The 22305-nt window shown below is 38.0% G+C and overlaps 1 protein-coding gene and 1 non-coding gene across 11 annotated transcripts in view; one reads left to right on the top strand and one right to left on the bottom strand.

Moving 5' to 3' along the window:
* ZPLD1 (zona pellucida like domain containing 1) overlaps positions 1 to 22305 on the top strand; it is a 325851-nt gene that overhangs the window by 160582 nt on the left and 142964 nt on the right. The window lies entirely within an intron of this gene.
* Positions 808 to 937, bottom strand: LOC123784472 (small nucleolar RNA SNORA18). Its single transcript, XR_006777463.1, has one exon. It is a non-coding gene; the product is annotated as a small nucleolar RNA SNORA18 (small nucleolar RNA).

Genomic DNA, 22305 nt, shown 5'->3' with positions numbered 1-22305 from the left:
GAATGGATAAAGAAGAGGTGGTATACAGACACACACACACACACACACACACACACACACACACACACACACAGTGGAATATTACTCAGCTATAAAAAAGAATGAAATCTTGCCATTTACAATGACATGGATGGAGTTGGAGAGTATTATACTAAGTGAAATAAGTCAGAGAAAGACAAATACCATATGATTTCACTCATATGTGGAATTTAGGAAACAAAACAAATGAGCAAAGGGAAAAAAGAGAGAGAGGCAAATGAGAAACAGACTCTTAACTACAGAGAACAAACTGGTGGTTACCAGAGGGGAGATGCATAGGGGGATGGATTAAATAGGTGATGGGGATTAAAAAGAGCTCTTGTGATGAGCACCAGTGTTGCATGGAAGTATTGAATCACTGTATTGTACACCTGAAACTAACATTACCCTGTATGTTAACTAGCTAGAATTTAAATTAAAAAAATTTAAAAGAACATTTGCTTAATCCACAGTTGTCATGTCAGTGAGTCCACACTTCTTTTAGTTGGGCTTCTTTGATCTCTACTTGAGTATGGACATACTTCAAAAATTCTCCACCTGTAAACTTTGGGACCCAGTTTCTTCAAGAAATGTATGTTAGAGCCATGCATAGGGTCAGAGCAGTTGGAGTTGCCTAGTTGTCAATTTCAGACATCTTCTATACATGAATAAGTTCAAATCATGTTTACTCCTAAGCTATCACACCCTAGAATAGTGCAGATCATTGGGATATGCCAGTACCTAAGATTAGAAAACACTGACTATTAAGTCTTAAAATAGTTTTAGTAGCCTTGTATTATAGTTCTTTCTCACAGATTTAAACATAATTCTGTGAGTAAAGCAAACCACGTATTTACTCTATGAGGCATTTCCAATGATGTGGGTCTATAGAAAAAACCCCATTGGGATGTACCTCAAGTGGAGTGAGGTTTTTTTGATACTTGCAGCTAAAAGCATCCCAATAGGATGTGGGAATACCTGAGGCTTAGGGGGAACGCCACACTAGGCTCAATTGTGTATGTCATGAGACCATTTCCCTGTCATGAATGGTGGGTCCTATCTTCCAGCTCTGAATCAGAAATTCTGGGGGTAAGACCCAACAGTGCGCTTTAACAAGTCCCCCAGGTGATTGTGTTTGAAGATCACTGAACTGAGCATATCAGGCAGATACATAATTTGAAAACTCTTGTGTTTCCTTAGGGTTCTCAGATATAGAATAATAAAATAGTTATTTTAATAATAAGGTGATTCAAAATGTAAAGAACACACTGAAGACATTTTTCATGATTATGACTTTTAGTTCTGCCAAGCAATATCATTGCTAATGAATTGTTTAGGATGACTGCATATGGTAGAGAGTTACCCCAGTTGTGTGTGTGTTTGAAACTTACCACCTGACTTGGAAACCTCATTGCCACTGGATGACCCAGCAGAAGTTTTTAAGTCAGGTTGGAGGATATTGGGGAATTTCTCAGGGCATGGTTGTCAGGCCCTTGGCCCCAGAGGATTTTTACCTATGTTAGTTTTTATGATGTGGGTTTAGGAAAAGGGAGAGGATGTTAACATGGGTTCTTTCAAAGGCAGACTGTGTTTTTATCTCTCTCTCGGTTAATTCAGTGCTCAGTTGCCCTCTGGCCTGATCACAGTTCTATAGTCCCTCGAGAATCAGTTGTTAAGCCTAATTATGATTGCTTTGAACTTCCATGAGACTCTGATGTCAAAGGTCTCCCATTAGGTTTTTGATCACAGTTTTCTGTCTCAGCTTGCCCCTATGTGATCGCATATTGCTGCATTTCTGCTCACACAGTGGGAGCCTCTCTCTTCTTGGTGCCTCCCGTTAAGTAGTGATAAATGTTTTCTGTCCAGCCCAGGAAGAATCATAATTTGCTGTTACTGACAGAGGCCTCCTAATTTTACATTAGAGAAAGCTGAAGTCTGGGTCTGGCTTGTAATTTCCTTCCTTCATTCATTTGTTCCAAAACAAATGAGCATTTACCATGAGCCAGGCCCTGTTTAATAATGGCAAAAGCATAACTCCTATACCAATGCTCTTGTCACTATCCTACATCTTAAAAGTTATTTGAATAAAGCAAAAGAAATGAAATAAAAATGAATGAAACGCAAATAATTAAGAAAAAAGGAAAAAAGAAAAATAAGAGGAAAGATCATTTGGGAGCTAAGTGCCTTCTGGATGACTAAGCACACAGATTTACTTTTCCATCCCCAAAGTTCCACTGGAATGAGTGAATAAACATCAAATGAAGAAAAACAATGTAACTGGACTAGGAAATATGAAGGTTGATATTAGCAGAAGCAACAAATTTCTGGGAGATATAAAGCAGATAGGATTGGATTGATGGAGTAACCAGATAGAACTGGTAACCGCAGCTAATGCAAGTGAAAGAGAATGGTAATGGAGAAAGAAGGGAGTTTTGTTTTTGTTTTGTTTGAACAGAACTTTGGAAAGACCCCAAGATCATAATCATTAGGCACTAGAGGCAGGAATCATCTATTGGATACTTAGTAGGAAGACCAGTAAAACTAGGACGTTCCAAGACCAGTAAAACTAGGACGTTCCAAGCACCTGGAAAATGCATACACTCCCAGCTCTAGCAGAGCTGGCACAAATATTTTAAGAACTAATAAAGGAGTGGATGGGTTTTGTCATTGGGGGTAAGTAGGGACATATATAGTGAGTATTGGAGCTAAAAAGAGAAGTTGAGTAGTACTCCCATGCAATATCAGCTGCCAATAAGGGAAATCTTTCCACATCCTTACAGCAAGCTCCTACCTACCCTAACAGAGAGGTGTCTCTTGATGACAGATCCCAGCTTACTTTTCATAGCCATGACTTCTGTCCTTTACAATCAAATTCTCTATCAAGGGAACTGTGACTTTCACATTGGCCATGTATATCAGTTGTCCTAAACTGTCACTTATAAATAATTGAGTCTCCAGATATTTAAGGAAAAATAACAGCATAAAAATGAATTACCAACTTTAACAAATCAAAATGATTCTTGAAGAAATTGAATTACTGGAGAAATACAGAGAAAATTATTAAAACAATTTAATTAGTATCATCAAAGAGATTTGAGGGGATGCTATATTTGTACAACTAGAATACACTGCTAAGAAAAAGTAAAGTATATGAGAGAATTTACAGCAATTCGAAAACCTCTACATGATTGTTGAAATAAATGTAATGGGGTAACTGATGATGTAGAATGTAAAGCCCTTAATTCCACAAAGCTGCTTCATATATGTAGATAAGACCAGTCACTCTGGAACTAATCTGCAATCAGAAAAGTGTCACTTGAACGAACACAGTTAACCCACTGCCTAGGTGAAAAGGGATAATATGAACTTCTTTGGCTGACAAAAGCTGTCTTTAATCTGACTTTGGAATGCTGAGTTGGTTACTGGAAAGGAGATGGAAATGTTTGCATAAGGAAGAAGAAATTACCCAAGAGGAAAGGTCAACTCTTTCCCTTTTGAGGTTTAATGTCTTTAATACTTCTCTGGCTGACTAGGTCTGTGAAAAGTCCAGAGGCATAAGAGACATCAAGTTTCTCAGGGAGGAACTCACCATGGGGGTAGGTAGAATCTGGAAAGATGTGCAAGGGTCAACATTAAGTGAAAGGTTACCTTAGGGAGGGTTGGGTATGGAATATCATGCAGCCACAACAAGAAATACCTGTGAACCCAACCATCTTGGCAGATTGGTTATGGTGGCAAATAATGATTAAGCTTGCAGGTGAGGTGCAAGAGGTATATCCTTGCAGTTCAAACCTAGGGCATCGGAGAAACTTGTGCAAGGGTCTGTCCCTCCACAGGCAAAACTGCGGTGATGGACAAGGTCTTATAATAGTTTTCAAAAGCATCCCTCTGGTCAGTGACAAAAGCGGTCATAGTATCAGACTCATCCCACTCAAGTTCTCTCTATCAGCTGGTTGACAAAAGAACTGGGGCAAACTCTTTGGAGTTCTGCAAAATTTAGGGAGAAGAAGGGCTATCTCAAGAGAGGGTTAGTTGTCAGCTAAAGGGCAATTGAACAATGTAAAAGATGTGACTAAATTCCTACTCCCCAGCTGCTGAAGTAAATCAAACTAATTACCTAAAAATTTCAGTTGAAAAACTGAATAGTAGAATAGGTGTGGTTGAAAACCAAATTAGTTTTATGGAAGATCAAGCCAAGAAGTTTCCTCAGAATATAGTGTGAAAAGAGATGAAAATTGCGAAACTTGGAAGGAAGGATGTCATTCATTATATGAGGTACAAAAACTCACAAGGCATGCAAGACATTCAGAAATTCCAGTTATCAACCCAGTAAAACATCTATAAGAAGATACTAGAGAGAGTAGAAAGAATGATATAATCAAAGTGATAATAGAAGAATACTTTTTTCTGAGCTGAGAAAGACATTAGTGTTTTGATTTTAAAAAAAGTAAGTGTTAGCAGGGATGTAGAGAAATTGGAACACTTGCATTGTTGATGGGAATGCCAATGGTGGAGCCACTGTGGAAAATGTCATGGCAATTCCTCAAAAACATAAACATACAATTATCATACAACCCCATATTTAATTTATGGATACGTACTCTAAATCAATGAAAGCAAGGACAGGTACAGATATTTTTACACCCATGTTCATAGCAGTATTATTCGCAATAACTAAAAGGTAGATACAACCCATGTCCATTACTAGATAAATACATAAATAAAATGTGGCATAAACATACAATGGAAAATTCTTCAGTCTTAAAAAGGAAGGAAATTCCAACATATTTTACAACATAGATGAACCTTGAGGATATTATGCTAAGTGAAACAAGCCATTCCCTGAAGGACAAATATTGTATGATTCTACTTATATAAGGTATCTATATTAGTCAAACAGAAAGTAGAATGGTGGTTTCCAAAGGCTGGGAGAAGAGAATATGGTGACTTGGTATTTAATGGGCATAGTGTTTCATTCAGACTGGATAAAAATGTTCTGGAGATGGAAGGTGGTAATGGATGCACAAGGCAGCACAAGAGAGAGGCACAGTGAAAGGATTGAGAAAGTGGGCCTGCATTTGAGCCCTGACACCACCACTTACTAGCTCTCTGTCCTTGGCCAAGTCAGTCACCTAATTTCTCTGTACCTCAGTTTCCTCATCTGTAAAATATGGATAATAATAGTCACTACCTCATGGGATTATTTTGAGGACTTTATTATTAATGAGAACAACATGAAGAAATAGTACAACTCTGTGGTCTAATTTGAAAAAAAAATCTATTAAAACTTAAAATGCAGTTACTCTCTGGGTACCAGAGAGCCAGCCCAAATAGGCAGGTGCCTTTCCAGCCTTTGGTCCCATCACACCAGTTAACATTCCACTGATTGACTCACATGGCCATAGGAGAGACAGGAAAGGCATATGGCAAAGGATGTGAATACAGGGAAGGGTAATGAATTAGGGTCATCCTACTTCACCAACCTACTTTTTTCATAGTTGTGACTTGGGGGAAAATCATATAAATAAGACATATATGAGGATTTTTAGGACAATGGGCTTACTGATAACAGTGTAGATGTTAGAATTGCACTAGTACTCCAAAGTCCCCCAAAAAGTTTCTGTAAAATACTATGTGCTTAAAAATGTTGGATGAAATAATAAGTTATTATTCATTCAGTCATCCAATGAGAGCCTTCCTTGACTGGAATGATCCTGTGAGAATGGGATGCTGGGATCTTCCTTCCAGTTTATTGAGACTATAGTCTGTGCAGCCCCTAAGGGTGGATGGTAAGGAGAGGCAAAGAGTTAAAACATCTAAGGCAAATATATCTATATTTATATTTATATTATCTATAGTAATATGATTTGCCTTAGATATTCTCGTATCCTCAATTAGCAAAAAAAAAAAAAATGAATGCATAATTGTGAGTGGGATGTGATTCTTCTTATTCTAGGTAGGGGTTTGGGAAGTTTACAAGTAGTGGAAAGTACACTTGGTGGAATGCTCTGGAAATCGGCTTTTTGCCCTAAGTCTGCCACTAATGAAAGATAGAATCTTGAACAAGTTCCTTAACTTGTCTGAGTGACAATTTTTTTTATCATTAAATTTGGGCTGGAGGATCTCTAAGATTCTTTCCAACCCTAAGGATTTAAGAAGGAAATTTAAAAAAATGGAAATATGACAACAGTATAGATGGGAATTCATTGAAATGCATTTTGTAAAATTAGAAGCAGCAGCTGATTTATAAGAAGCAATAACATGTTCTCTAAAATGATTAATTATAATTGAGCAGTTACTATTGATATAAGGATGGTTATATCTCATGAATAAAATTGTGAAGCTCATTCCAAACCAGTGTTCTTTTTTTAAACATAAAGTAACAGCAAGGTGCTTCAAATTAAAAAAAAAAAAATCAGTGCTAGATAAATTATGAATAGAAAAAAACCCTAAAGATTATAAAGCTTACACTAGGTTATAAGTTATTGACTAATCTCTGGTTCAAAGCGACATACCAAAGTAAGAAAATACAATATATCATAGTGGCTTTGCCCTAAGATGTATCCTTTCTAGTTGACAACACTTCTAGCATTTTCTTATGGCTGAGCGGAGTTATCATTTGTTCCATCAACTCAAAAGGCTATGGCTGTCTTCCAAACATCTCCACCTTCCTCTAAGAAGCAGTTATAAATCCACATTCCACTAATGTATATGAATATACATTCCACTAATGTATATGAATATACATTATAGATTAGGTTTATATATACAAAATGATTCATTTCACCAGCTAGGTGTAGCAATATATCACATCTTCTTTATTTTGCCAATTAATCATTCAAGCTACAGCATGTCCTTATTAGTAGAAAGCCTAGCATCTCCTATTTGAGTGCTTCTCCTTCCCAACTATCCCAAGTTGTTCAGGTAGCTTTCTCATACCAAAGGCTGTTAATTATATTTCCAAGGTAATTGCAAATTTCTATTGGTCCTCTATCAGGGTTTCTCATTGCCATGTGGTGTCCTCTATTGAAGATTGGTCTTAATCCAGTTTCATAGATGTTCATCACTTGATGGTGATTCATTTCCAGTCTAAGACCCTGTATTGGCTTCCCTATGTACTTGCGTTCAATGTTTAGAGTGCCTGATCAAGATTCTGAGTTCTGGAGTCATGTGAGCTGGATTTGAATTTGCCTTTGCTTCTTTTTAGTGTGTGACTTAAGCCATTATCTAACTTTCTGAGTTTCAGGTTCCTCATTTATAAAATAAAGGTAATAATAGAATTTTTCACTGTTGTTTTGAAAATTAAATGAGACAACATAATAAACAAAGTAACAGGGACCTACAAGATTTATAGAAAATGTATGTTCCTATTATCATTATGACTACTACTAGTAGTAGTATAGTAATCATTTCCAAAAGTGTAACAATATTGCAGGATTGCTGTGATTCAGAGCTTAGTGTTTCCATTTTTTTACTTCTTGGGAGGAACCTGGGCTCTCCTGTACAAATTAGTCTACCTTTATCCCAGAGCTCTTCATATCAAAGTAATTCACCTCCTGGTTGAATGTTTCTCTAAGAAAAATGGGCAAAGCTTATGAATAGGCAATTCATGGAAGAGTATATTTGAATGGCCTGTATATAAAATCTTACTAGTCCTTAGGAAAATACAAATTAAGATAAAAATGAGATAATATTATATAACCAATAGATTTGCAAAAACAAATATCTAATAACATCAGTCGGGGGGGTGGGTTGGAACAATGGTGCCCCTCATATTGTGGATGAGAAGGTAAATCATTACAACCACTTTGCTGACACTATCTCTAAGTAGTAGGGAATGGACAAATAAAATGTGATTTATTCATGAAATAGAACAATACACAGTATTAAAATGAATGAAACTTATGTGTGAATTGGATACATCTGAAAAATGTAATGTTGAATAAAAATTTGGTAAAGGATATATAAAGTACACCGCTTACATATACTTATTAAAACACAAATATGTACACAATTGTATGTAACAAATATTAAAACTTGCAGGCTAGAGATACTAAATTTAGGATGGTAGCTAATTCTGGGGAAGGAGGAAGATGAACAGGATAGATAGAGGGATTATAGCTTTCTAGATAATGCTTTGTTTCCTTTAAAAATTTTTTTTAAGACAACATGGTAATGTAGTAGCATTTGTTACCTATGTATGATGGGTTCATAAGTATCTATGAAATAATTTTTTCTCCTTTCTATAAACATAAATATTTAATTATATGACATCAGATAAAGAAAATTAAAGGGAAAATAATAGCTCATTTAACCTTTGGGATAATTAGGAAACATTTAGGGAAGAATAAAATTAGATTTCTACCTTATGTCATATACCAAAAAAATTCCCTATGGATTAAATTTTTCATGAAGAGAAAATGGACCAGAAGATGATGTAGGTGATTATTTGTCTGATCTTAGGTAGGGAAATTATCTCTAAGCATGTAGACAAAATAAATCTAGATAAAAGGAAAAAATTAATAGATTTTCTGCAAAAAATTCAAATCTCTTCTATATCCCCAAACAGTAAACAATGTGTGTCTGTGTATGTATATATATGATGAACTAAAGTGATATTTTTAACATGTAAAGAATTTGTAGAAACAAAAGATATAAGAACATTAAGCTTTATCAGTAGGACAAAATGTTACTGGAGGGACATTACTAGAGTAAGGGATCTTCTCTTACTGGGTCTGGTGTACTGTGTTTTGTTTTTTCTTGCTAATGCCACATGATGGGTCAGCTGTGCAGGAGTGTGGAGAGGACATGCAACGGTGCTATGCCTCATGTGTGCTCACAGCACTTTAATCTCCGAGATCTTGCTGCCTTGCCACATCCTGTGGTCCCCCTCCCCACCCCAGTGCAGGCACTACATAGGTCAAGGTTGAGCCTGAAAAGGTGCGCTGAATTTCCCTGCATGCCCATCCCCCAGCCTCGGCTCACCTGTACCTTGGAGGGTTGTTTCTCATGGCTTTACCAGAATAGATACCACACACTCCAGGTCTGTGCTCACAGTGGCACTTCGCTACTCCCTCTCATACCAGCCCACCCACCAGGCTTGGTTCATGTGTATACCAGAGGACTGTTTCCTGCTTCCTAGGTAACTGAGGACCAGCTCTGGCCTGGGACTAAGGAACTTTTCTGTGGATTTTTAATGGACCCAGAAATTTTACATTTCATGGCAAAGAATTTAATATGAAATATTGTTCTTCCTTTGACTTTATAATCATTCTCAGAGAGGGTGTTCCATACCGTCATATAACATAAAGGACTTGATTCTATAAATCCTTAATAATTTTAACTTACAACATTTTTAGAACTAAGATTTAAGTTCTTATAATGAGAAAACATAAATGCTACTGGTAATCTTCACTCAAAGTCCTGCTTACTCATTTGTATTCTAACTGTAATAAGCAGATATTGACTGCAGTTGATACCAACAATCAAGATTTATTGATCTGAGCTAAATACCATCTAAAATAATGTCAAGGTCAATATGTGCTCAAAAGACCATTGATCCTGTATGAGGACTAAAAGGTCATCAATATCTTCATTATTGAACTCTATGTATTATAATTTTTTTAAAAAAATGTACTTTTCAGGAAGTATATAATTTATTCTAAAGAAGAATGTGAAGACTATTTAGAACCTATTATAATTATGGACACGGAGACCAAACAGTAATGTAGCTCAGTGGAACTTCACCAGTTCTTTCCTGAAACCATTCATCCAGCTTCTTTGTATTTTGGTGATTGGATTTTTAGGTGGGGTATGGCTGAGCCTAGGGTGGTGCTGTCATTAGCTCATCAATGATGTACTACATGTTGGCTGATTGAATTTAAATAAAAAAGGCTGAAGAAAGAAATGGAAAAAGAATTGATGTGTTCAAGACTAAAGATAGCAAAGCAGAACTGGGAAGAGGGTGCTTTTATTGCCTTCTGTGCTGTGAGTATATGTCTTTTTCTCAGACCCAGGAGTTTTGCCTCTTCTGTCAGCATTTCTGAAACAGCAATAGGCTTGTTACCTTACAAGTAGGGTAAGTTCTTAGAGCCTTCTGTTTTTTTATTTTTTTTTTAATTTTATTTTATTTATTTATTTTTTTTTTAAATGATTTTTTATTATATTATGTTAGTCACCATACAGTACATCCCCGGTTTCCAATGTAAGGCTCGATGATTCATTAGTTGTGTATAACACCCAGTGCACCATGCAATACGTGCCCTCCTTACTACCCATCACCAGTCTATCCCATTCCCCCACCCCCCTCCCCTCTGAAGTCCTCAGTTTGTTTCTCATAGTCCATAGTCTCTCATGTTTCATTCCCCCTTCTGATTACCCCCCCTTTCTTTATCCCTTTCTTCCCCTACTGATCATTCTAGTTCTTATGTTCCATAGATGAGAGAAATCATATGATAGTTGTCTTTCTCTGTTTGACTTATTTCACTAAGCATTATCTCCTCCAGTGCTGTCCATGTTGTAGCAAATGTTGAGAACTCGTTCTTTCTGATAGCTGAGTAATATTCCATTGTATATATGGACCACAACTTCTTAATCCAGTCATCTGTTGAAGGGCATCTCGGCTCCTTCCACAATTTAGCTATTGTGGACATTGCTGCTATGAACATTGGGGTGCATATGGCCCTTCTCTTCACTACGTCTGTATCTTTGGGGTAAATACCCAGTAGTGCAATGGCTGGGTCATAGGGTAGCTCAGTTTTTAACTTTTTAAGGGACCTCCACACTGTTTTCCAGAGTGGCTGTACCAACTTGCATTCCCACCAACAATGTAGGAGGGATCCCCTTTCTCCACATCCTCTCCAACAATTGTTGTTTCTTGCCTTGTCTATTTTTGCCATTCTAACTGGCGTAAGGTGGTATCTCAGTGTGGTTTTGATTTGAATTTCCTTGATGGCTAATGATTTTGAACATTTTTTCATGTGTCTGTTAGCCATTTGTATGTCTTCATTGGAAAAGTGTCTGTTCATATCTTCTGCCCATTTTTTGATTTGTTTATTTGTTTCTCGTGTATTGAGTTTGAGAAGTTCTTTGTAGATCTTGGATACCAGTCCTTTATCTGTAGCGTCATTTGCAAATATATTCTCCCATTCCGTGGGCTGCCTCTTAGTTTTTCTGACTGTTTCCTTGGATGTGCAGAAACTTTTAATCTTGATGAAGTCCCATAAATTCATTTTATCTTTTGTTTCTCTTGCCTTTGGGGATGTATCATGAAAAAGGTTGCTTTGGCCGATGTCGTAGAGGTTGTTGCCTATGTTCTCCTCTAGAATTTTGATGGATTCCTGTCTCACATCGAGGTCTTTCATCCATTTGGAGTTTATTTTTGTGTATGGTGTGAGAGAGTGGTCAAGTTTCATTCTCTTGCATGTAGCTGTCCAATTTTCCCAGCACCATTTATTGAAGAGACTGTCTTTTTCCTACTGGATGTTTTTTCCTGCTTTATCAAATATTAGTTGCCCAAAGAGCCGAGGGTCCATTTCTGGGCTCTCTATTCTGTTCCATTGGTCTATGTGTCTGTTTTTGTGCCAGTACCATGCTGTCTTTGTGATCACAGCTTTGTAGTACAGCTCGAAATCCGGCATTGTGATGCCCCCAGCTTTGTTTTTCCTTTTCAACAGTTCCTTGGAGATTCGGGGCCTTTTCTGTTTCCATACAAATTTAAGGACTGTTTGTTCCAGTTCTTTGAAAAATGTCCTTGGTATTTTGATCGGGATAGCATTGAAAGTGTAGATTGCTCTGGGTAGCATGGACATTTTAACTATGTTAATTCTTCCGATCCATGAGCATGGAATATCTTTCCATCTTTTTATGTCTTCCTCAATGTCTTTTAAGAGTGATTTATAGTTTCTAGAATATAGGTCCTTTACGTCTCTGGTTAAGTTAATTCCAAGGTAACGTATGGTTTTTGGTGCTATTGTAAATGGGATGGATTCCCTAATTTCTCTTTCTTCGGTCTCGTTATTCGTGTATAGAAATGCAACTGATTTCTGAGCATTTATTTTGTATCCCGCCACGTTACTGAATTGCTCTATAACTTCTAATAGTTTGGGAGTGGCTTCTTTTGGGTTTTCCATATAGAGTATCATGTCATCTGCAAAGAGAGACATTTTGACTTCTTCTTTGCCAATTTGAATACCTTTGATCCCTTTTTGTCGTCTGATTGCTGTTGCAAGGACTTCTAGTACTATGTTGAATAATAGTGACGAGAGTGGGCATCCTTGTCGAGTTCCTGATCTTAAGGGAAAGGCTTCCAGCTTTTCCCCATTGAGAATAATATTTGCAGTAGGCTTTTCATAGATGGCTTTTATGAGATTGAGAAATGTACCTTCTATTCCTACACTCTGAAGGGTTTTAATCAGGAAAGGATGCTGTATTTTGTCAAATGCTTTTTCGGCATCGATTGAGAGGATCATATGGTTCCTGAGTCTTTTCTTGTTGATATGATGTATCACGCTGATTGATTTGCGAATATTGAACCACGCTTGCATCCCAGGTATGAATCCCACTTGATCGTGATGGATAATCCTTTTAATGTACTGTTGGATTCTATTAGCAAGTATCTTGTTGAGGATTTTGGCGTCCATATTCATTAGGGAAATCGGTCTGTAATTCTCCTTTTTGATGGGGTCTTTGCCTGGTTTGGGGATCAAGGTAATATTGGCCTCATAGAATGAGTTTGGTAGCTTTCCTTCTGTTTCTATTTTTTGAAATAGCTTTAGGAGAATAGGTATTATTTCTTCTTTGAATGTTTGGTAGAATTCCCCAGGAAAACCGTCCGGGCCTGGAGTTTTGTTATTTGGAAGGTTGTTTATCACTGACTCAATTTCTTCATCATTAATTGGCCTGTTTAAGGAATCAATTTCTTCCTGTTTCAATCTTGGTAGTTTATAGGTTTCCAGGAAGGATTCCATCTCTTCCAGATTGCTTAGTTTATTGGCATATAGCTGTTGATAAAAATTTCTAATAATCCTTCCAATTTCAATGGTGCTCGTCGTGACCTCTCCTTTTTCATTCATAATTTTAATAATCTGGGTCCTTTCTCTTTTCTTTTGGATAAGTCTTGCCAGTGGTCTGTCAATTTTATTGATTCTCTCAAAGAACCAGCTTCTAGTCCTGTTGATCTGCTCTACTGTACTTCTGGTTTCTGCTTGATTGATTTCAGCTCTAATTTTGGTCAACTGCTTCCTCGTGCGTGGATTAGGCCTGTCCCTCTGTTGCTGTTCCAGCTTCTTGAGGTGAGAATATAAAAACTGCATTTTAGATTTTTCTATTCTTTTGAGTGAGGCTTGGATGGCTATGTATTTCCCCCTTAGGACTGCCTTTGCAGTATCCCATAGGTTTTGGACTGTTGTATTTTTATTCTCATTGGTCTCCATAAATTGTTTAATTTGATTTTTGATTTCCTGGTTTATCGAGTCATTCCTGAGCAGGATGGTTCTTAGTCTCCAAGTGTTTGAGTTTCTTCCAAATTTTTCCTTGTGGTTGAGTTCCAATTTCAGAGCGTTGTGGTCTGAGAATATGCAGGGGATAATTTCAATCTTTTGGTATCGGATGAGACCTGTTTTGTGTCCCAGAACATGGTCTATTCTTGAGAATGTTCCATGGGCATTAGAATAGAATGAGTATTCTTTGGTTCTGGGGTGTAGTGTTCTATATATATCTATGAGGTCCAACTCGTCGAGTATGGCATTCAAAGCCTTTGATTCTTTGCTTAGTTTTTGCCAGGGTGTTCTGTCTATTTCTGATAGTGGAGTGTTGAGGTCCCCTACTATTAATGTATTTTTATTTATATGTCTCTTTATTCTGGTTAAGAGTTGGCTTGTGTATCTTGCTGCTCCCCTGTTGGGGGCATATATATTTATAATTGTCATATCCACTTGTTGAATACTTCCCTTAAGAATAATATAGTGCCCTTCTGCATCTCTAACTATAGTCTGTAGTTTAAAATCCAATTTATCTGATATGAGAATTGCTACCCCAGCTTTCTTTTGAGGTCCATTTGCATGAAAGATGGTACTCCATCCCCTTACTCTCAGTCTGAATGCATCTTTGGGTTTGAAATGAGTCTCTTGTAGACAGCAAATGGATGGGTCATTTCTTTTTATCCAATCTGCAACCCTGTGGCGTTTTATCGGATGGTTCAAACCATTTACATTAAGACTGATTACTGAGAGATATGATTTTAATGTTGCCATGTTGCCAGTAAAGTCTTTGTTTGTATTGGCTGTGACTTTCTGTTCTGTATCACTCTTGGGGCCTTTTTACTTTTATAGAACCCCCCGTAATATCTCCTGTAGGGCTGGTTTCGTGGTTACAAAATTGGTTAGTGACTGGCGATTCTGAAATGTCTTTATTTCTCCATCAATTCTGAATGACAGCCTTGCTGGGTAAAGGATCCTTGGCTGCATGTTTTTCTCTGAAAGAGCTTTAAATATGCTCCCCCAACCCTTTCTCTCATTCCAGGTCTGTGTAGACAGGTCTGACGTAATTCTGATGCTTTTGCCTTGGTACGTGAGAAATTTCTTTGCCCTGGCCGCTTTCAATACTGTATCCTTGCATCTAATATTTGCGAATTGCACTATGACGTGACGTGGCGTAGGTTTGTCATGGTTGAGCTTGGGAGGGGTCCTCTCTGCCTCTTGGACACGAATGTTTGTTTCCCTTGCTAGATTAGGGAAGTTTTCAGCTACAATTTGTTCAAATATCTCTTCTAGACCTCTGTTTTTCTCCACCCCCTCGGGGATGCCGATGATTCTAACATTGGATCGTTTCATTGAGTCAGTAATCTCCCGTAACCTACATTCGTGGGCGTGGATTTTTTTAAGACCATCTTCTATTTTCATTTTTTCCTCTATTAACCCATCCTCCAATTCACTAACCCGTTCCTCTGCTTCTGCGACCCTGGCCGTCAGAGCCTCTAGTTTTGCCTGCATTTGGCTCATAGAATTTTTAATTTCTGTCAGATTCGCTCTCATTTCTGTCCTTAGGGATTCTATATTCTCAGTAACCTTTTCGTTAATAGTTTTTTCAATTCTACTCATCATTTTGACCATCGTTACTCTGAATTCCATTTCTGATAATTTGGTTACATCCATATCCATTATTTCTGTGGCAGAGGCCACAGAATCACTGTCTTTTCTTTGCTGGGGGGGGCTTCTCCTTCTTGTCATTCTGATGAAGAGAGGTTGCGGGGTTTCCAGAGCCCAAATTATTGACTGGGTCCCAGGCCGTGCCCCTTGTTTTATAGGGATCTTAGGGATGTGGGCTTCTTCTTTAAAGATTTTATTTATTTATTTATGTGGCAGCCAACCAGCGAGAGAGGGAACAGAAGCAGGGGAGTGGGAGAGGAAGAAGCAGGCTCCCAGCGGAGGAGCCCGATGAGGGACTCCTTTCCGGAACGCCGGGATCACGCCCTAAGCCGAAGGCAGGCGCTCAATGACTGCGCCACCCAGGCGCCCGGGTTGTGGGCTTCTTGATTTTTCAGCCTGCCTTCTGTGTTCTGGGGGAGGGGCCTGCCGCGCCGATACTCAGGCAGCCATGTTTGGGTAGAGTCTCGGCGTCCCCTGCGAGGGGGGATGGGGATGGGCACTCCCTGAGCCGGTATTTCCAGGCTTTTGTTCTCTGGCGGCTTTCCCTGGCGGTTTGCTGTGCCTCTTCTGAGAGTCAGAGCAGCAGCGGCCAAATTTCAGCCTCTGTCACAGAACAGAGGGATTGCGGCCTGTTCTCTACTAATGTTCTGGCCACTTTAACTCTGTTTCTGTTGGTGCTGCTCAACCCTGCAGCGTCCGGGATGTGCGCCCCACACCCGGCATCCCTGCCCTCACTTCCAGGGCCGGCGCGTCTCTGTCCTTTGTGTTTCTAATGCCGCCAGCCGCCAGCCGCCCCGCGCACGCTCCCGGAGCTCCCGGTCTCAGTCTGGATCCAGTGAGCGCACCGGAATTCCGGTGTTCCGCGAGATGCCTGGTGGCGCGCGCACCCGGCTCACAGTCTCAGTCTGCTGTTTTGCGGGTGCCGTCCGCGAGCCCCGCCCGCTCTCCCGTGCAAGTGGCTACCGCTTCCCGGCGCCCGAACGCGGCGGCTCCCTCCCCCTTCCGTTTATCTTCCGATATCTGTGCACAGTTTCATGGCTCCCCGCTTCGTACCTCAATACTCAGCGCTGGAGATGTTCATTTGTAGAGATCCAGATGTATCTTCCTGCGTCTCAGGCTGGTTCCGTGGTTGTTTAGGCTGGTCTGGTACCTATCCAGCTCGACTCGGAGGACCGGCTGAAAACGGTGTCTCCTACTCCTCCGCCATCTTAACTCCGAGCCTTCTGTTTTTTGACAAAATAGGGACCTCTAGCAAGTTCTGGTATGTACATGTGATAGAGTACAGTCTTAGTCAGCTGGGGCGATCGTAACGAAATATCACTGACTGTGTAGTTCAAACAGCAAACATGTATCACAGTTCTGGAGGCCTGGAAGTCCAAGATCAAGGTGCTGACAGATGCAGTATTTTGTGAGGAACCTCTTCCTGGTGTGTAGACTGATGCCTTCTTGTTGTATACTCAAATGGAGAAGAGGGAGAGGGCTCTGTTCTCTTCCTCTTATAAGGACACTGATCCTATGGAATTTCCACCCTCATGACCTCATCTAACCCAAATTACCTCCCAAGGCCCCTCCTTCACGTACCATCACACTGGGGATTAGGTCTCCAGCACATGAATTTTGGGTGGATATAAACATTTAGTCCACAAAAACTGTCCAGCTGCCTTGAAAGTTATGTTCTCAAAACAATTATCAATATAAAAGTTTTCATGACATATTGATTAGAGAAAAAATAGATTATGAAAGAGTAGTTTGGTATATTTTTTAAAAAAATGTATACATTTTCTAAAAGTGTATATATGGAAAGATGAATCTAAGATCAGTTTAAAAATGATTGCATCATTTTTTAGTTGAGTGGTTCTCTTTGCATATTTGGGGGCCCGCCCACACCAATTGAATCAGAATCTGTGGGGGGTGACACTGTGTATACTGTATTTTAACAGCCCTCCACGTGATTCTGATAGATGCTAAAGTCTGAGAACCACTGACTTAGGTGACGTTGCTCCTGCTTGTCAGGGAACTATGCTTTGAGAACCATCATCTTAGTCCATGTGGCAGCTTAGTGCAGTAGTGATGAGCATGGACCCTGGAGCCAACTTCTTTGGATTTATATCTGATCCTGCCACTCCCTAGTTTTGTGACTTTAAGCAAGTTTTAAAATTCTCTGTGCCTCCAAACCATAAGGGACTCTTTTTATTTATAGTTTTTTTATTATGTTCAGTTAGCCAGCATATACTACATGATTAGTTTTTGATGTAGTGTTCAATGATTCATTAGTTGCAAATAACACCCAATGCTCATCACAACAAGTGCCCTCCTTAATATTCATCACCCAGTTATCCCATCCCCCCCCACCCCTCCCTTCTGTAACCCTCAATTTGTTTCCTGGAGTCCAGAGTCTCTCATGGTTTGTCTCCCTCTCTCATTTCTTCCCATTTGGTTTTCCCTACCTCCCCCTGTGGTCCTCTACTCTATTCCTTATTTCCACATATAAGTGAAACCACATAATTGTCTTTCTCTGCTTGACTTATTTCACTTAGCATAATCCCCTCCAGTTCTGTTCATGTCGATGCAAATGGTGGGTATTCATCCTTTCTGATGGCTGAGTAATATTCCATTATATATATGAACCATATGTTCTTTATCCATTCATCAGTTGAAGGGCATCTTGGATCCTTCCACGGTTTGGCAATTGTGGACACTGCTGCTATGAACATTGGGGTGCATGTGTCCCTTCTTTTCACTACATCTGTATCTTTGGGGTAATACCTAGTAGTGCAATTCCTGGGTCATAGGATAGCTCTATTTTTAACTTTTTGAGGAACCTCCATACTGTTTTCCAGAGTGGCTGCACCAGCTTCCATTCCCACCAACAGTGTAAGAGGGTTCCCCTTTCTCTACATCCTCACCAACATTTGTTGTTTGGTATCTCGTTGTGGTTTTGATTTGTATTTCCCTGATGGCTAGTGATGTTGAACATTTTTTCACGTGTCTGTTAGCCATTTGTATGTCTTCTTTGGAGATGGGTCCATGTCTTCTGCCCATTTCTTGACTGGATTATTTGTGTTTTTTTTGATGTTGAGTTTGATAAGTTCTTTATAGATCTTAACTCCAGGAAACAAACTTGCTGGAGGGGAGTTGGGTGGGGGGATGGGGTAATTGGGTGATAGGCATTAAGGAGGCACTGGATGTAATGAACATTGGGTGTTATAGGCAACTGATGAATCACTAAATTCTACCCCTGAAACTAACAATACAGTATATGTTACCTAAACTGAATTTAAATGAAAAATTTAAAAAATAAATAAAATTCTCTGTATTTCATTTTCTCATCTGGGAAGTAGGGGTGAAAATAATAGTTAACCTATAATAATAAGTTACAAAGAGCTTAGTACAATGCTCATGGTATTATAAATGTTTTTCTTATGTTTTGGCTTGCCCAGAATTCATAAATACATTAACACCAAGAATTTTAGTATTGCCCCTGCCAAGCTTTTTGTGTTACAGCTCTGCACCACTCGAGTGAAAACAAGATGAGATTTCAGAAATCAGGCAAACTACTAGCTTTAGTTTCCTCGTCTATAAAATGGTGGCAATAATTTCTCTCCTGCATTTTTTTTGGAAGGATTAAATATGATTACATGTATAAAATACCTGTCAAGTAACCTAAGTTAATGAATCCTCCAACTTCCCACACCACTTTTCTTACTCATTTAATTAATAAAAATTAATGACTGCTTATTAAATTCTTACTGTTTTAGTCTTCAGGGATAAATCATTTCATTTAAAAGGCCCTACTCTCTTGAAGCTTACATTATATTGGGGGGAAGTTTTAGATAGGGATAAACCTAGAAAGACAGAGTGTTGCATTGGGAATGCAATATCAGGAATGAGAAAGTCTGATTTTCCTGCTATTCTGTTACTAATTTAATGTTTAGTGTTGAGCAAATTACTTATCCGGGCCTCATTAATAAAATGAGAAGGCTGGACAATCTATTTTGAAGATCCTTTAAACTCTAACATTCTTCAGTCTAAAACTTCAACAGCTTTATGAGTTATAGAAAACTGAAGTGCCTTTATGGGCCAGCTAGGTAGTAGAACTGGCTGACTATAAAGAGTGGGGGAGACATGGCAATTTAGGAAGTTCATACCTGAGTATAAGTATTTACATTAAAATTGTTTTTTAAAAGCATTCAGCTCATCATATAGGCAGGATTCAGCAAAACTTGGCCTGAGTATTCGTTCTGATTTAGACAGGGCATTATACTTCTCCATGCTTCAGTTTTCCTATTTACAGTACGGCCAACAAATGTGACTCTTAAAAAGAGTGTAAAGACTTTTGAGATAATCATCTAAATCTTTTTAGTTAGGAATGGAAGAAAGAATGACATTCTGCTCTTGAACATGAAAATAAGTTAATTCTATAAAGTAGAATATACCAGGACTGCTACAAATATTCAATTGTCTGCACCTCTTATTTTAATGTAAATGAAAAAATCGTCAATGTTGAACATTGATAGATCATCTCTAGGCAAAGAACCAAAAAAAAATTCTAAGCACAAAAATCAGCTTGTATCTGACAATTTCAGGTGGGAGGTGGAGTGTTCTGCATTTGCACTGCAGACCACTCGTAGTTGAGGAGCTCATTAATCATGTCATCTATAGGAAATAATAAAGAATGAAGTATGTTACTTGCATATAGAGATTATCGTACTGAATTTATTAAAGAAAGAAAAATTACTGCAAATGGCATAGATCATGAAAAGAGATCATAAAATAAAAGATCTTGCTTTTTATTGAAAGAGAAACTTTGTCCTGACAACTTTCCTGTACTTATGATTTTGGAAAATGAAACAGAGATGAGTATTTACTTGCACACTTGCTTTGATTTAACTGAGAGTTTTTGGTTAGGTTTCAGCAAACCAAAGTGAATTGGAGAATGAGAATTTTAAATGAATTTTGGATGTACAAAATTTGGATTATTCAAAAGGAAAAAAAAGTTCACCTTGAAAACATCTATAAGCATGAAGTCTTCAAATGTCCCAAACAGTGCTATTTGGCATCCTGTCTGAGTTTATTAAGAATAATATTTTCCCCCATTATAATGTTAAAACTTTAAGAAAGTAATGAAAACATTATAAGTTTAGTTATATTTGATTCAGGGGCCAGGAAGTGAATTCATTATTGATAAAAGTCTCAATGTTGAGATTTAGCAATAAATATATTTAATTTTTAAAGGTACATAAAACATTTTTAATTTTGGGAACTATGTATTTTGGCATAGTTTAGAGCATACTCATTATCACATCAGCATGGTACATAAGTAATTTTTTGGTTTATTTCTTACAACTTTATTGTGGTGTAATTGACATGCAATAAACTGCATGTATTTAATATATAAAGTTTGATAAATTATGACAAATATCCATATATCTGTCTCTATATATACTCATTAAAGTATCTCCACAGTCAATATAATGAGCATGATATTGCATCAAAAGCTTTTTTGTGCCCCTTGGCTATCCCTCCTTCCCACCTTGCCTGAACCTCCTTCTCCTCCCCACTGTTCCCCAGGCACCACTGATTGCTTCACTGTCTATTGTTAGTTTGAATTTTTTAGAATTTTATATAAATGGAATGATAGTATAAAATGATAGTTTTTTTTGGTCTGACTTTTTTCATCCAACTTAATTATTTTGAGATTCATTCATGGTTTTGCCCAGCTCAATAGTCTATTTCTTTGTACTGCTGAGTACTAATTCATTCTATGGATATGCTAAATTTGTTTATCCATTTGCCTCTTAATTTGCTTAAAGATTTTGGCTATGACAAATAAACTGCTATGAACATTCCTCTACACTTAAGAAAGTGAAATGTTTAGGTATAAAACTAATAAAATATGTCAAGATCTGTATGAAGAAAACTATAAAGCTCTGATGAAAGATATCAAGGAACTAAAAAAATGAAGAGATATTCTATGTTCATCAATAAGACAATATTGTCTAGATGTCAGTTCTTCCCAATTTGATGTGTAGATTCAACACAATCCCAATCTCAATTCTGGCAAGACTTCTGTCTTTTTCTTGTGTGCATATGTGTGTATTGACAAACGGATTATTTATTTATTTATTTATTTATTTATTTATTTATTTATTTAAATTCAATTAGCCAACATATAGTACATCATTAGCTTCTGATGTAGTGTTCAATGATTCATCAGTTGCGTATAATACCCAGTGCTCATGAAAAACTGATTCTTAAGTTTTAGGGAGGGGCAAATGACCCAAAATAACCAACACAATATTGAAGGAAAAGAACAGGGCTGGAGGACTGACACTCCCCGACATTAAGACTTACTCTAAAGATACAGTAATCAAGACAATGTAGTATTGTGAAAAGAATAGACAGATAGATCAATGAAAGAGAATAGAGGGCCCAGAAATAAACCCACAAAAATATAATCAACTGATCTTGACAAAGGAGCAAAGGCAATACAATGGAGCACAGATAGTCTCTTCAACAAATGGTGCTAAAACTATTGGACATTCGCATGCAACAAAGTAAATCTAGACACAGACCTCACACCTTTCACAAAAGCTACTCAAAATAAATCACAGAACTAAACGTAAAACACAAAACTGTAAAACTTCTAGAAGACAATAGGGGAACACCTAGACGTCCTTGGGTATGGTGGTGACTCTCTAGGTACAACATCAAAGCATAGTCCATTTAAGGGAGCGAATAGATGGAAAGAAAAATAAACACGTTTTATACACAGGCTCTTTTTTTTTTTTTTAAGATTGATTTATTTATTTTAGAGGGAAAGAGAGCACACGTGTGAGGGGAGGGGCTGTGGGAGGGAATCTCCAAGCAGACTCCTCACTGATCGGGGAGCCCATCATAGGGCTCCATCTCATAACACTGAAATCATGAACTGAGCCAAAACTAAGAGTCGATTGCTCAACTGCCTGAGCCACTCAGGCACTCCCAGACTGTTTTATTTCTCATACTTCTAATAATCCTATAATTCCTAACAACTCTTAAATAATCTCCAGTTAAGATAAGAGGAGACTGAAGTATAAACAAGTAAAATGATTGCACAATCTCAGTAGGTAAAAAGTAGAAGAGAAGGAATTTTGATTCC

The sequence above is a fragment of the Ursus americanus genome, chromosome 4 (genome assembly GCF_024610735.1).
Source record: "Ursus americanus isolate L20-20 chromosome 4, mUrsAme1.1.p, whole genome shotgun sequence".
NCBI classification, from domain to species: Eukaryota; Metazoa; Chordata; class Mammalia; order Carnivora; family Ursidae; genus Ursus; species Ursus americanus.
Note: the sequence above shows the minus strand (reverse complement) of the source record. Positions and strands in the feature narration are given on the sequence as shown.